Below are 13535 nucleotides of genomic sequence, written 5' to 3'. Positions count from 1 at the left end.
TACAATCAAATTACTAGAGTAAAATTTCAGGGAAATTTTGGCATAGGCTAAGACTTCTTGGAAAAGACCCCAAAAGCATACACAATTAAAGCCAAAGTAAACAGATGGGATTATGTCAAGTTAAGAAGCTTTTGATCTGCAAAGGAGACACTCAACAAAGAAGAGGCAACCAATAGAATGGGAGAAAATATTTGCAAACTATGCAACTGAAAAAGAGCTAACATCCAGAATCTATAAAGAAACTCAACAACAACACAACAAACAATCCAATTAAGAAATGGACAAAGGACATTAACAGGCCTTTTTCAAAGGATGAAATTCAAATGGCCAACATACATGAAAAAATGCTCAAGATCACTAGCCACCAGGGAAATGCAACTAAAAACCACAATGAATTTTCCTCTCCCCCTTTTGAAATGGCTATCATCCAAAAACCAAAAACATAACAAATGCTGTTGAGGATGTGGGGAAAAAGGCATCCTAACACAATGTTGATGGGAATATAATCTGTTACAACTATCATGAAAGACAGCACGGAGATTCCTTCTGGATCTGAATGGATATACCATATGACTTAGCCATTCCACTCTGGTAATTTACCAAAACAAAATGAAATCAGCATATGAATGAGTTATCTGTACCCATTCTATACACACATAGTATGTTTATTGCAGCTCAATTCACAATAGCTAAGATAGGGAATCAACCCAGATGTCTATCAATTATTGACTGGATAAAGAAAATGTGGTATCTATACACTATGGAATACTACTCAGCCATAAAAAAGAATGAAATCTTTCCTTTTGCAACAAAATGAGTGCAACTGGAAATCATTATGCTTAGTGAAATAAATAAATCCCAAAAAGACAAATAACTTTGTTTTCTCTGATAAGTGGCAGTTAATAATGTAAAAATGTATAGGAATGAAACAGACAGCTTGTGATATGATTGTCATTTTTAGCTCTTGTTTATAATATTGTGGATCTGTGGTCTTCCTACTTTTCTCTTGTTGAATATTATGATTAGTGTTGAATTTAAGCCTGTTATTATAAACTGAAATTATGTCTTTGCAAAAATTAATGAAAAGAAAAAAAGGGATGGAAGAAGGGAGAGTAGGGGAGGGGAGGAGGGAAGTATGGTTATCTTCTTAGAACTGTGCCTATAAAATACATGAAATATATTCTCTTTGTATTACTAAAAATAAAAAAGAAAGGATTCAACATGTGAGTGATATTATCACATGATACTTATCTGTATTTGACATATTTCACTTATTATAACAACCTGCAGTTCTATCCCTGTTATTGAAAATGGTAAAATTTCATAATTTTTAATGACTGAGTAATATTCCATTGTGTAAATGTACCACATTTTCTTTATGCATTCATCAATGGATGGTCACTTAGGCAGTTTCCACTTCTTGGCTATTGTGAATTGTGCTGCAATACATATGGAAATGCAAATATCTCTTTGATAAATGGATTTAATTTCCCTTGTATATATATCATATGATTGCTGGATCATATGGTAGCTCTATTTTCACTTTTTAAAGGGACCTTGCAATGCCTTCCACAGTGGCTGTATTAATTTACATCCTTGCCAACTCCACATCCTTGGCAACACTATTATCTTTTGTCTTTTTGGTAGTAGCTGCTATGGGCTCAGTAGGACTTGTCTCTTTTCAATTAATGCAGATGTTTAAATTCTGATGTCATTTTGAAAATAAAATCATTAATTATTTGAAAGACAGAGTTACAGAGACAGACGGAGAAATGGGGTGGGTGATAGAATGAGAGAGGGAGGTAGACCTTCTATCTGGGGCTCACCCTCCAGATGGTTGCAAAACATGTCTGAGAAAGAACATTTAAGAGCAATCCCATTTACTATAGCCACAAAAAAGTTAAATACCTTAGAATAATTTTGACAAAGGAGATGAAAAATCTCTACAATGAAAATTGGAAAATATTAAAAAAGAAGACACAAAAAATTTGAAAAATTTTCCATGTTCTTAGATTAGAATTAATATCATCAAAATGTCCATTCTACTGAAAGCAGTTTACAGATTCATTGTGATCCCAATTAAAATAAAATGACATTCTTCTCAGATCTTGAAAAAAATGCCAAAGTTCATGTGGAAACACAAGAGATCTTGATTACTTAAAGCAATCTTAAACAATAAAAACAGTCATAGGCAGCACAATACCTGATTTCAAGACCCACTACAAGGCAGTTATAATCAAAACAGCCTTTTACTGGCAAAAAAATAGACATGTAGACCAATGGAATAGAATAGAAACCCTAGAAATTAATCCATGCATTTGCAATGTTTGATGAAGCAGCCAAAATCAATACCTGGATAAAGGACAGTTTCTTCAACAAAATGTGCTGGGAGAACTGGATCTCAGCATGAAGAAGTATGAAACAAGACATCTACCTTACATCTTACACAAAAATTCACCCAAAATGGGTCAAAGACATAAATCTATGATCCAATACCATCAAATTATTAGAGAACATTGGGGAAACTCTGCAAGACAATGGCATAGGAAGACTTCTTGGAAAAGATCCCAGAGGCACAGGCAATCAAGGCCAAAATTGACAAAGGGGATTAAATCAAGTTAAGAAGTTTCTGCTCTTCAAAGGAAACACTTAACAAACTGAACAGATAACCAATAGAATGGGGGAAAATGTTTGCAAACTATGTAACTGATAAAGGATTACTATCCAGAATCTATGAAGAGCTCAAGAAACTCAACAATAAAACAAACAATCCTGTTAAGAAGTGGGCAAAGGACCTCAACAGGCAGTTTTCAAAAGAAGAAATTCAAATGGCCAGCTGACACATGAAAAAATGCTCAGGAACACTAGCCATCAGGGAAATGCAAATCAAAACCATGATGATATTTTTTCTCACTCTAGTTAGAATGGCTCTTATATACTGAAATCAACAAAAAATAAATATTGGCGAGGAGGTTGGGGAAAAGGTTCCCTAATCCACTGTTGCTGGGGTTGCAAACCACTACAGCCCTTGTGGAAGTCAGTATGGGATGCCTCATAATACTGAATATAGGTCTACCATACGATCCAGGAATCCAATTCCTGGAAATTTACCCAAACAAAATGAAAGCAGCATATGAAAGAGTTCTCTGTACTGCATGTTTATTGCAGCTCAATTCACAATAGCTAATATATGGAATCAATGCAGGTGTCCATCAACTGACTGGATAAAGAAATTGTGATATGTATATGATAGTATGGAATACTACTAAGCTATGAAAAAGAATTACATCCTGTCTTTTGCAACAAAATGATGCAATTGGAAACCATTATGCTTAGTGAAATTAGCCAGTCCCAAAAAGGCAAATACCATATTTTTTCCCTGACCTGTGAAAAGAGTACCAAAAATTGACATTTTGGGATTTGATTATTGTTTATAACTCATGTCTCTATTGTAGAGGAATGGTTTTTTTTTTTTTTTTCCTATCATTATTTGTTAAACTCTTTACTTGGTATAAGGTTAATCTTATGAGTTTAAAGTAAAATTAAATTAGATCATTGTAAAAATTAGGAGAGGCAATAAGGAGAAATAAGAAGAAGGGGGGGTGGCGCCATGGCACACTAGGTTAATCCTCCACCTGTGGTACTGGCACTCAATATGGGGGTGGGTTCCCAGTTGTTCTTCTTCCAGTCCAGCTCTCTGCTGTGGCCTAGGAAGGCAGTGAAGGAAGGCCCAAGTGCTTGGGCCCCTGCCCCTGCATGGGAGACCAGGAGGAAGCACCTGGTTCCTGGCTTTGGATTAGCGTAGCTCCATTGTGGACATTTGGGGAGTGAACCAATGGAATGAAGACATTTCTCTCTGTTTCTGGCTTTTATTCTCTGTAACTCTACCTGTCAAATAAGTAGATAAAAATCTTTAGGAAAAAAAGAAGGGGTGGGAGCATGGACTGGAGGGTTGGTAGGGTCTGAAGTTTCATGGTGTTCCTAAATCTGTATATATGAGATACATGAAATTTGTTTACCTTGAAATTTAAAAAAATGATTAAAGAAAATGTGACATATATAAACAATGGAATATTACTCAGTGATAAAGAGAATCAAATTCTACCATTTTTAGCAAAATGGTTAACTTCTTGAGGACATCATGGTGAATGAAATAAGCCAGTCCCAGAAATACCTCATTTTCTCCATTATATTTGGGAGCTTAAATTAAAAAAAGAAGAAATTTCTATGTGTATCAGTATTGCTACAAATACAATTTTGTAAAAACTTTGTTTTATATCTGTGAAATCAATGCTTAAGAATGTTATATTACCATATTTTTAATGATATATGATTATTATTAGAATTTATTGTATATGGGTGAGATTTTTTTTTCTGTTCAATTATTGTTTATAGCTGTAGTCTATCTTCCCACTAACTTAGGGTCTTTTTAATTTTTTTTTTACTTGTCAAGACTCTTATTTGGTGAAGCATTAATCTGTTTTAGTGTAATGTAAATTTAAAATATGTTATCTCAAAAAAAGAAAAAGAAAAGAAGAAAGAAGAGGTGTGGGAGGAGAAAGGAGGAAGAAGGGAGGGAGGAAGCAAGGGAATACCATTCTGTTCTTGTAACTGTATCTACAAAACACAATGAATCTAACAACTAATTAAAAATAAAAATAAAAAAACAACAAAAACAAAGCTGTAGGCTGCACAATACGAGATTTCAAGACCTACTAGAGGGCCATTTTAATCAAACAGCTTGGTACTGTCACAAAAACATGTGCAGACCAATAGAACAGAATAGGAACTCCAGAAATCGTTCCATGCATCCACTTTATCTTTGACAAAGGATTTAAAATCAATCCCTGAAGCAAGGACCACCTCTTCAACAACTGGTGCTGGGAAATCTTTATCTGTATCTCTGCATGCAGAAGTATGAAACAAGATCCATACCTTATACCTTATTCAGACATCCACTCAAAATGGAGCAAGAACATAAATCTATGCCCCAATGTCATCAAGTTATTAAAAAAATTGAAGAAATCCTGGAAGACATTGGCATAGGCAGTCTTCTTGGAAATGATCCCGGAGGCACAGGCAAGCAAAGACAAAATTGACAGATGGGATTGAATCAAGCTTAGAAGCTTCTGCAAAGGAAACACTTAACAACCAAGAGGACGGGGGAAAATGTTTGCAAACTATGAAACTGATAAAGGATTAACATCCAGAATCTACAAAGAGCTTAAGAAACTCAACAACAAAACAAACAACCCAATTAAGAAATGGGCAAAGGTTGGAATATGGGCAGGAGAGTGGGAGATGGGAAGTATCACTATGTTCCTATGTTTTTTATATAATTAAAAATTGTTTAAAGAAAGAAACTAATCTGTAAAAAAAGTAAGGAAGATGATATCAGAAAAAAGTCAAAACTACCTTATTTGTTTTGGTAGCAAAACTATTCAGAACAAATGATTATTTATTAGGCAAAATGCCTTTACTAAATCCTGTCGCTTTTTATAACAATATGCTTATTTGCATTATATAAATAATTTCAATAGAAATATATCTTTCTTTTCAAGATATAATTGGACAAATACAAATAAAGTTGGTTACTCTGACCATGCCTGAGACACTATTGGTAAAGATAATTTTTTTGCAAGATCTATTTTATTTATTTGAAAGGAAGGGAGAGAGAAAAGGAAAGTGAGAGAAACAAAGAGTTCTCTTCCTTTGCTGGTTCACTCCCCGAATGCTTGCAATGGCCAGGCTGAACCCAGGAGCCTGGAACTCCATCACGATCTCCCATGACCAGGTGCTTTAGCAGGAAGTTGGATCACAAGTAGAGCAGCTGAGACTGGCACCAGTGCTCACATGGGATGCTGGCATCACAGACAGTGGGGCTTAACCTGCTGTGCCACAATGCGGGCTTAATTAATGAGGTATGGCAAGTCCACTTCTTTCACATGGAAATGATGCTACAAGGTACTCCCTGGTGCCTACTAAAATTTATGGATTATCAGACTTACCAGTTCAGAAAACATGTCATTTACTGGCAGGACAGGGTCACTGGTAAGTCAGGGGATCTTGGAGAAAAAGAGAAATAGCTTTATATTTATGAGTGCTTCAGGTAGGATTTAGAGGTTGTGCATTGGATGGTTTCTGGCTCCAAGCTTTGGAATACAGAAGCTTATAAAAGTGCTTATAGCAAATAAAAGTGATGAACTCTGGCCCTGGGGGCTTCACAGTACCCCAAGAGAGAAATAAAATTCTGAGCTGTCATTTCCTATGGTCTAGTTTTGCTAAGCGTATCAAACAGGACATTTTAAATAAAACAAAACTAGCAACTAAACAAAATTTCAAACTATTGATTCTGAATTATAGAATAGCTGAATAAATGAATGCATTCCAGTCTTCATCTTGGGGATGAAATACAACCCTTCAGAGGAGAGAACTTCCACTTTGACTATGGCCTTGTCTAAATAAGATCAGAGTTGGCAAACTCAAGAGGCTTCCATAGCCTTGGCAGCTGGTGACAAGAGCCTAGGGTTATTACTGATGTCATCAATAAGAGTGTCCATTGTTAAATCAACAACAGGAGTCACTGTGCACTTAATCCCCATTTAGAATCTCTGTCCTTAATGTGTTGTACTATGCGAATTAATGGTATAACTAGTACTCAAACAGTACTTTATACTTTGTGTTTCTGTGTGGGTGCAAACTGATGAAATCTTTACTTAGTATATATTAAATTGATCTTCTGTATATAAAGATAATTGAAAATAAATCTTGACGAACAATGGGATGGGAGAGGTAGTGGGAGATGGGATGGTTGCGGGTGGGAGGGTGGTTATGGGGAGAAAAGCTGCCATAATCCCAAAGCTGTACTTTGGAAATCTATATTTATTAAATAAAAGTTAAAAGAAATAGAACCCTTCAGCACAGATGGAAAGAGCATCGATGTACACCTTGTCCTGCTGTCATTTCTACTAAGCGTTGCAGTTTATAGCTGCAAGAAAAAGGCATTTTTTATCCTAAAATAAACTTTAAAAATCTAAAGCATTCTGTGGATCACTATTTACCAAATAAGTGAAGTCTTGAGCCCTCTCTGACTTTTGAAATACTAATGATGACTGGAGATAGATGAACTTTGACCTTCATAGATATGAAAATCAAATCCATAAACTATGATTTTTCTCACCTGGAACAGACTAATGCTAATTTTGGTAACATTTTTTATTGTTTTTACTATAAATATCTTCTATTAGTTTTTTTTTATAGCCAGTTATTTTGAAATCTGGTCATTTTTAGCAAAACATTGCAAGATGACTTTTTAAAAATTCTTTCTTCTTTTAATAATTACCTGTCTCCTGAGTTTTCCTTTAATAGAGATCACTTAGTAGATGGCAAAATTAGGGGTTAGTATCACCTGCAGTTGGAGCAGGAATCAAAAAATTTCTGTCATTCCAACTAAAGTGTTTTACTATGAGTTTGATTTTTGCTTAGTTTTACAAATCTTTCTTATACTTTTACAGTATATCATTTGATTCTTGCTTCTAGATTTTTGCCATGGAAGTTTTTTTTTTTTTTAGTAAAATTACTAACAGTTGTTTGGCTCAAATAAGATCCTTAGCGAATGTTAGATCCCTTCCTTTGCTACCCCATAAAACTTTTCAATTTATGACCTTGATGTGAAACCATTTTTTTGTTTTGCACAATTTTTGAGGATGTTTCAAAAACGGATAGTTTTCTACTTGTAAGGAATTAGAGCAAATAATAAGAGTGAGATGTGGCAGATCAGTTTCTCATCCCTATGTATGCTAAAATCTTTGAGAATAACATTAGAATGCTCTGGATTCAAAGGATTCCTGTCTTTTCATAGGAAAAAAAGGATAGTTAAAGGATAGTTTCTGGGACTACACTGCCTCTCCGTGGTTCATTTAATACTTACTTCAATTGCAAAATGTATCATAAAAGTAAAAAAGAAAAACTAAGATTGTCAGTTACAGATGTTTTACAGTGTTTTTCTTCAGTAAGTTCCTAAGGTTAACAATAATGTGAATTTTCTTGTATTATATATTTGTATATCCTTACTGGTTAAGGATGTACACCCATAAATCATGATGTATTATAAAGAGCTCTACGATAAGCTTTCTCTGAATCAGGAATGAGTGAATCTATATGAAAAAGACACAATGACATAATCTGAAACAGAAGTTGCAAAGCCAGGCTCAGTAGAGGGCATGATTAACTTGGGAGAATCTCATCTCTGTGAACACTAGTTGTTCTGAGCCCAGGTATTTTGATCTGTATGTTGGTGTCCTTAGAATAAATCTCATAAATTAGATAACTTCTAGGAACATAGAGCTGAGTAAAACCTGGTGCAGAGATCATGGAGTTCATCATTAATTTTGTAGGAGGGAACACTTACTTCTGTCTGCTTGACATTACTCAGCATTTGTTGATGAACTGAATAATCAAAATAGTCAATTATATCTCCCTTTAATAGTGTGATCTTTACAAATTGTTGAAAGTAGTTATGTCAAAAGTAGTCATCAAAAGTGGGAAAACAGGTTTCTAAAACCCATGGGATTGCACTATTTAGGGTAAAGACCCACGGTGGGATTTCTCATTGAAAATTTTCAGGTGCCGGCGCCGCAGCTCACTAGGCTAATCCTCCGCCTTGTGGCGCCGGCACACCGGGTTCTAGTCCCGGTCGGGATGCCGGATTCTGTCCCGGTTGCCCCTCTTCCAGGCCAGCTCTCTGCTGTGGCCAGGGAGTGCAGTGGAGGATGGCCCAAGTCCTTGGGTCCTGCACCCCATGGGAGACCAGGATAAGTATCTGGCTCCTGCCATTGGATCAGCGCAGTGCGCCGGCCACAGCCCGCTGGCTGCGGCGGCCATTGGAGGGTGAACCAACCGCAAAGGAAGACCTTTCTCTCTGTCTCTCTCACTGTCCACTCTGTCAAAAAAAAAAAAAAAAAATGAAAAAAAAAATTTTCAGGTGGCTGGCATTGTGGGACAGAGGTATGCATCACTGGCATCCCATATGGGCACTGGTTCAAGTCCCAGCTACTTCACTTCTGATGGAGCTCTCTGCTATGGCCTGGGAAAGCAGTGGAAGATGGTCTAAGTGCTTAGGTCCCTGCACCTGCATGGGAGACCTGAAAGAAGTTCCTGGCTCTTGGCTTTAGGCTGCCATTGTGGTTATCTGGGGAGTGAAACAATTTATAGATGACCTCTCTCTGTCTCTGCCTCTCTGTAACGCTGCCTTTCAAATAAATAAATCTTCCAAAAATATTTTTCAGAAATGCCTCAGTGCTTAAATTGATTTATGATCTACACACATAATTGATTTATAATCTTGTAGGCAATTGAAGATTATCCATGCTTAGAAGTTCCAAAAGAAAACATAAATCAACTGGAATCTTGCAGTCCAATTAAAAAAATATAATTTTTTTTTATTATTTAAGACCTTTATTAACAGGTGCTTGCAGTTTGTTGACTTTTTTGAAAAAATCAAGTTGTAAACTTTTATTACAAATTAAAAATGAAGTTCTTAAAAATCTCAACTTGACCAGATATGAAACAATTTAAAACCTTTAAAACTGTATTGAGGAAAACCAGGCTTTTTTTAAAAACACGTTTGTCGTTACCCAAAAGATATCTTTAGGTAAAAATAATAAAAAACCCCATGCTGCATAGATAATGCAGATAGTTTTAGTAATCTGGTCAATGGGTAAAAAGCAAGCACTTAAGGTCTTCAGCTCCAATCTTTTGTTCATTTCTTATTGCCGGAATTTCATATTCATTTCTTCTTGTTGGATGACTAAACCGGATGATGGTAGAGATGTTAAGGGGGCATTTACTCAGCCCCGCCCTGCTCAGCCTCAGGAGCAGGCGAATTCTCAGCTGGTGGATCATCTGCTTTTGTCTGCCACCTTGTGGTTTAGGGTTTTCTGGGCGTCTGTGTTGGTAATTGAAGTTGCGGCGGTACTGACACTGAGGTGGCTGCTGACCCTGGGTCTCGTCTCCTTGGTTTTCCTTATCTTCATTGCCGTCCTCTCTAGGCTCTTTGGCGAGGAGGACCTCTGCGGAATCGTGGTCTATAACCCCGATACAAATTCTGTCTCACTGGTCTACCTTGTTCTCCTGCACCCTGGTTGTCAGCACGTTCCATCACTTCTCCCTGCACAGGAGGGTTGGAATACTGTGGTCGACGCCCATAGGGTCTCCTGCATGTAGTAAGGTGGGAACCTTCGCCTGCGGTAGGGCCGGCGTTGTTGGGCCTGGCCTTCGGGAGCGCTCTCCGATTCCTCATTCTTTTCCCCACTCTCACTGTTCTGGTAGTTCTGGTAATTGCATGGAGGACCCCCACGACGCGGATAGCATCTACAATGGTTACGGTCTGCTGCATGTTTACTGCCTTGCACTGGAACTCCACCAGGACCTGTGACATTTGCTGCCTCCACACCCTTTTCTCCTTCAACAACAAACTCCACAGTCTCTCCATCTCCTACACTGTGCGGGTACTTCCTGGGGTTATTCTTCTTTATGGCAGACTGGTGTACGAATACGTCTTCCTGGGTGTCATTCCTGTTGATGAAACCATATCCGTTCCTTACATTGAACCATTTTACTGTTCCCAAAGCCTTCGTTGTGATGACCTTCTTGTCCCCGCCGGCGGCCACCGCTCCCTGCTGTGGTGCCCGGCTTTGGGGCTTTGTTTCAGCAGTGCTGAGGGCTGGGGTGGCTGGGGGGGTGGTGCAGTTGGCTGCTGCTTCTAGGCCTCGCTGCTCCTGGTTTCGGTGATGGTGACTGGGCCCGGCTATTCCCGGGGTGTGATGGTAACTAGGCCGGCTGCGGTGGGGCTGTTCAGAGCTCCCTGGGGTCCACTCTCCGCTCCTGCTCCCGATCAAACTCAAGATAATCTTATTGATTTGCAATTTCACTTTCATTAAACTTGGTTTCAAGCAATAGGAGGCTATGAAGGAAAGGAGTAGGAAAGGAGAAGGAAAGAGGAAATGCAAATTTATTCACCAGGTGTACTTCTTGCCAACCATTGATCTGCTGTCACTCTAAGAATTATCTAGAATTTCATATAAATGGAAAGATGTGGGTTTTACTCTTTAACCTAACCTAATGTTCCTGAGATCCATCCTTGTGGTTGTATTAGAGGTTCACTCTACTGTTGAGTGGTACCTTATTAAATGTCATCCATAAAAATGTATCGCGCAGACCTCAGAGGCAGCCAAGGCAGCTGTCCCTGTGAATCTACCACATTCACATTATGGCCACAGTTCTTGGTGGCTGTTCTCTAAGCATAGTGGGAAGAGCACTATTGTCTCAATCCTTGAGAATGCAGGATTTCTCCAATAAGCAACTTGGGCTCAGAGATTTTTGGACTCATCTGAGAGAGAGAGAGAGAGAGAGAGAGAGGGAAAAAAGAAGAAAAGGTGGAGGGTGGGGACAGATAAACTACAGAAGAAAATTTCTCAGACAACAGTCCCAAAGTCAGAACAGCTGTCTTAAAGTATGTCTCTCCCAGTGGATACAGGAGCTCAGGAGGAAGTAAGAAAACATGTTCTTCATTTAGAAGACCTATGCCTATGGAAATGCTGAGAATAGGAACAAGGCGAGTCCCAAATACCAACATCCTGTGCTTAGTCTATCACACAGTGAGAGTCAGAAATTCCTAAGAAAATTGCTGAATAAGTAGCATCAGTTCCCACTTTCAAGATTCTCTAAATCTGTCCGTTTTAAGCCTTTTGCCACTTACTCCATAACCTCTGGTCTTTCTTGATTCCCATGTTCCCAAATTTCTGTATCCTTGAGAACCTCTTTCTGCAATTTCTCTTTTTTCTGACACCTTGGCTCCTTGCAATAATGACTTTTGTTTCTCATCTGCCTACCTTTCCTTCATAGTTGGCCAAGTAGAGAAGTCATTCCCTTTAGAAACGATTTATAACCGAGCAGCTAACATGGCTGTTCTTAATTCATCCTTTTCTTCTTTTCTTTTCTCTAACTTGTCCTCCAAACTAAGTAGCTGTTAAGATTTGAGTAATAGGGCCGGTGCTGTGGCACAGTGGGTTAAAGCCCTGGCCTGAAGTGCCGGCATCCCATATGGGCACCAGTTCTAGTCCCGGCTGCTCCTCTTCTGATCCAACACTCTGCTATGGCCTGGGATAGCAGTGGAAGATGGCCCAAGTCCTTGGGCCCCTGCATCCACATGGGAGACCTGGAAGAAGCTCCTGGCTCCTGGCTTCAGATCTGCACAGCTCTGGCCATTGTGGCCAATTGGGGAGTGAACCAGTGGATGGAAGACCTCTCTCTCTCTCTCTCTCTCTCTCTCTCTCTGCCTGTCTCTATGTAACTCTTTCAGATAAATAAATAAATCTTTTTAAAAAAAAAGGATTTGAGTAGTAGAGAGTCCTAGACAGTTTATTAACTTTTTCTTAACTTGAGTTTGGAAAATCAGTGAGAGCCCAGAAAAAGGTAATAAGGAATAGAGAGTACTTTTGATATGCCCTTAGATCTGTCAGGAAGTTCTAGAAGGTCTCAAGAAACCATTTATGGAAACCAATGGGTTATTTGCCCATCTTCTGTATACATCTCAGTTTTCTCCAACTTACCTTTAGCAGGAAGGCTTCAGGTAGGATCCTTAGCGATCCCCCCTGATGGTCCTCTGGTGCTTTTGGATTTCCATAGCCATGGCAGCTGGTAGAGAGCCAGCTTCCCTGGCCGCCACTGTACTCCTCAATGTGGCGACCGTCTGAATGTGCTTGTCAGGAAAGCAAAGTCTACTGGTTGCAGAACTCCATGCAGTGGCCACTGTTCCTCTCCATGCTGTAGACTGAAAACACTGCAGAATACTTCTGAAAACTTCAGGGCCCAGGGAAAAGAAGCCTTTGGATGAATAAAATCAGCTGGTGAGAAAGGCATGTGGAATCCTGCGAATCTTGGGTAGGTTCTCAATATCAGCTTTGCTGGAAATCCAAATAGAAATGCTGAGTTTCTTTGCAATGAGACAAGGAAGGTGTAAGTTACAGGATTTCCTTTCCTTTGTTGATATTTACCACCTTAATACACCATATATTTACCTTTTTCTGGGTGACTGGAGCATCTACATTGGTTGCCTTCACTTGGGAGCACAATCTTTTATCCACGTTCTCCGTTATTTCCTGATCAAGTCTATTTATCAAGTCTGCTTTCCTAGCTTCTTGGAGTGTGACAAGGAGGGACTCTTGTAGATTGAAAACTGAGCCAGGCCGCTGCCTACACAGAGTCCTCCACAGAGCCTGTAATTTATTATCAGTGGAAGCCGCTGTACCCTCCCTCCTCTTTACGGGAAATCACGAAAGAAGGGAGTCACCTGTCTGATAAATCATCCCACCCTGCCCATTCCCTTCCTCAGAGAGACCCCGGGGGAGCAGAGAGCTCAGGAAGAGCGGAGCAGAGAGGAGGCGTGTTCTGAAAAAGGAGAATTGGCTTTAATCCTCATATATTTTCTGTCTTTTCAGTCCTCTGCTTATCTCTCATTAAAGATTTTTGATTTT

The 13535-nt window shown here is 38.8% G+C and overlaps 1 pseudogene across 1 annotated transcript; it reads right to left on the bottom strand.

Moving 5' to 3' along the window:
* Positions 1-9458: 9458 nt before the first annotated feature.
* Positions 9459-13331, bottom strand: LOC100340418 (Y-box-binding protein 1 pseudogene; annotated as a pseudogene). Its single transcript, XR_016232694.1, has 3 exons — positions 13080-13331; positions 12612-12965; positions 9459-10963 (listed from the first exon to the last, which is right to left on the bottom strand). The product of XR_016232694.1 is annotated as a Y-box-binding protein 1 pseudogene (transcript).
* Positions 13332-13535: the final 204 nt, after the last annotated feature.

This window comes from Oryctolagus cuniculus, chromosome 4, assembly GCF_051225735.1.
Source record: "Oryctolagus cuniculus isolate XC-2025 breed Fujian yellow rabbit chromosome 4, ASM5122573v1, whole genome shotgun sequence".
Taxonomy (NCBI): domain Eukaryota; kingdom Metazoa; phylum Chordata; class Mammalia; order Lagomorpha; family Leporidae; genus Oryctolagus; species Oryctolagus cuniculus.
Note: the sequence above shows the minus strand (reverse complement) of the source record. Positions and strands in the feature narration are given on the sequence as shown.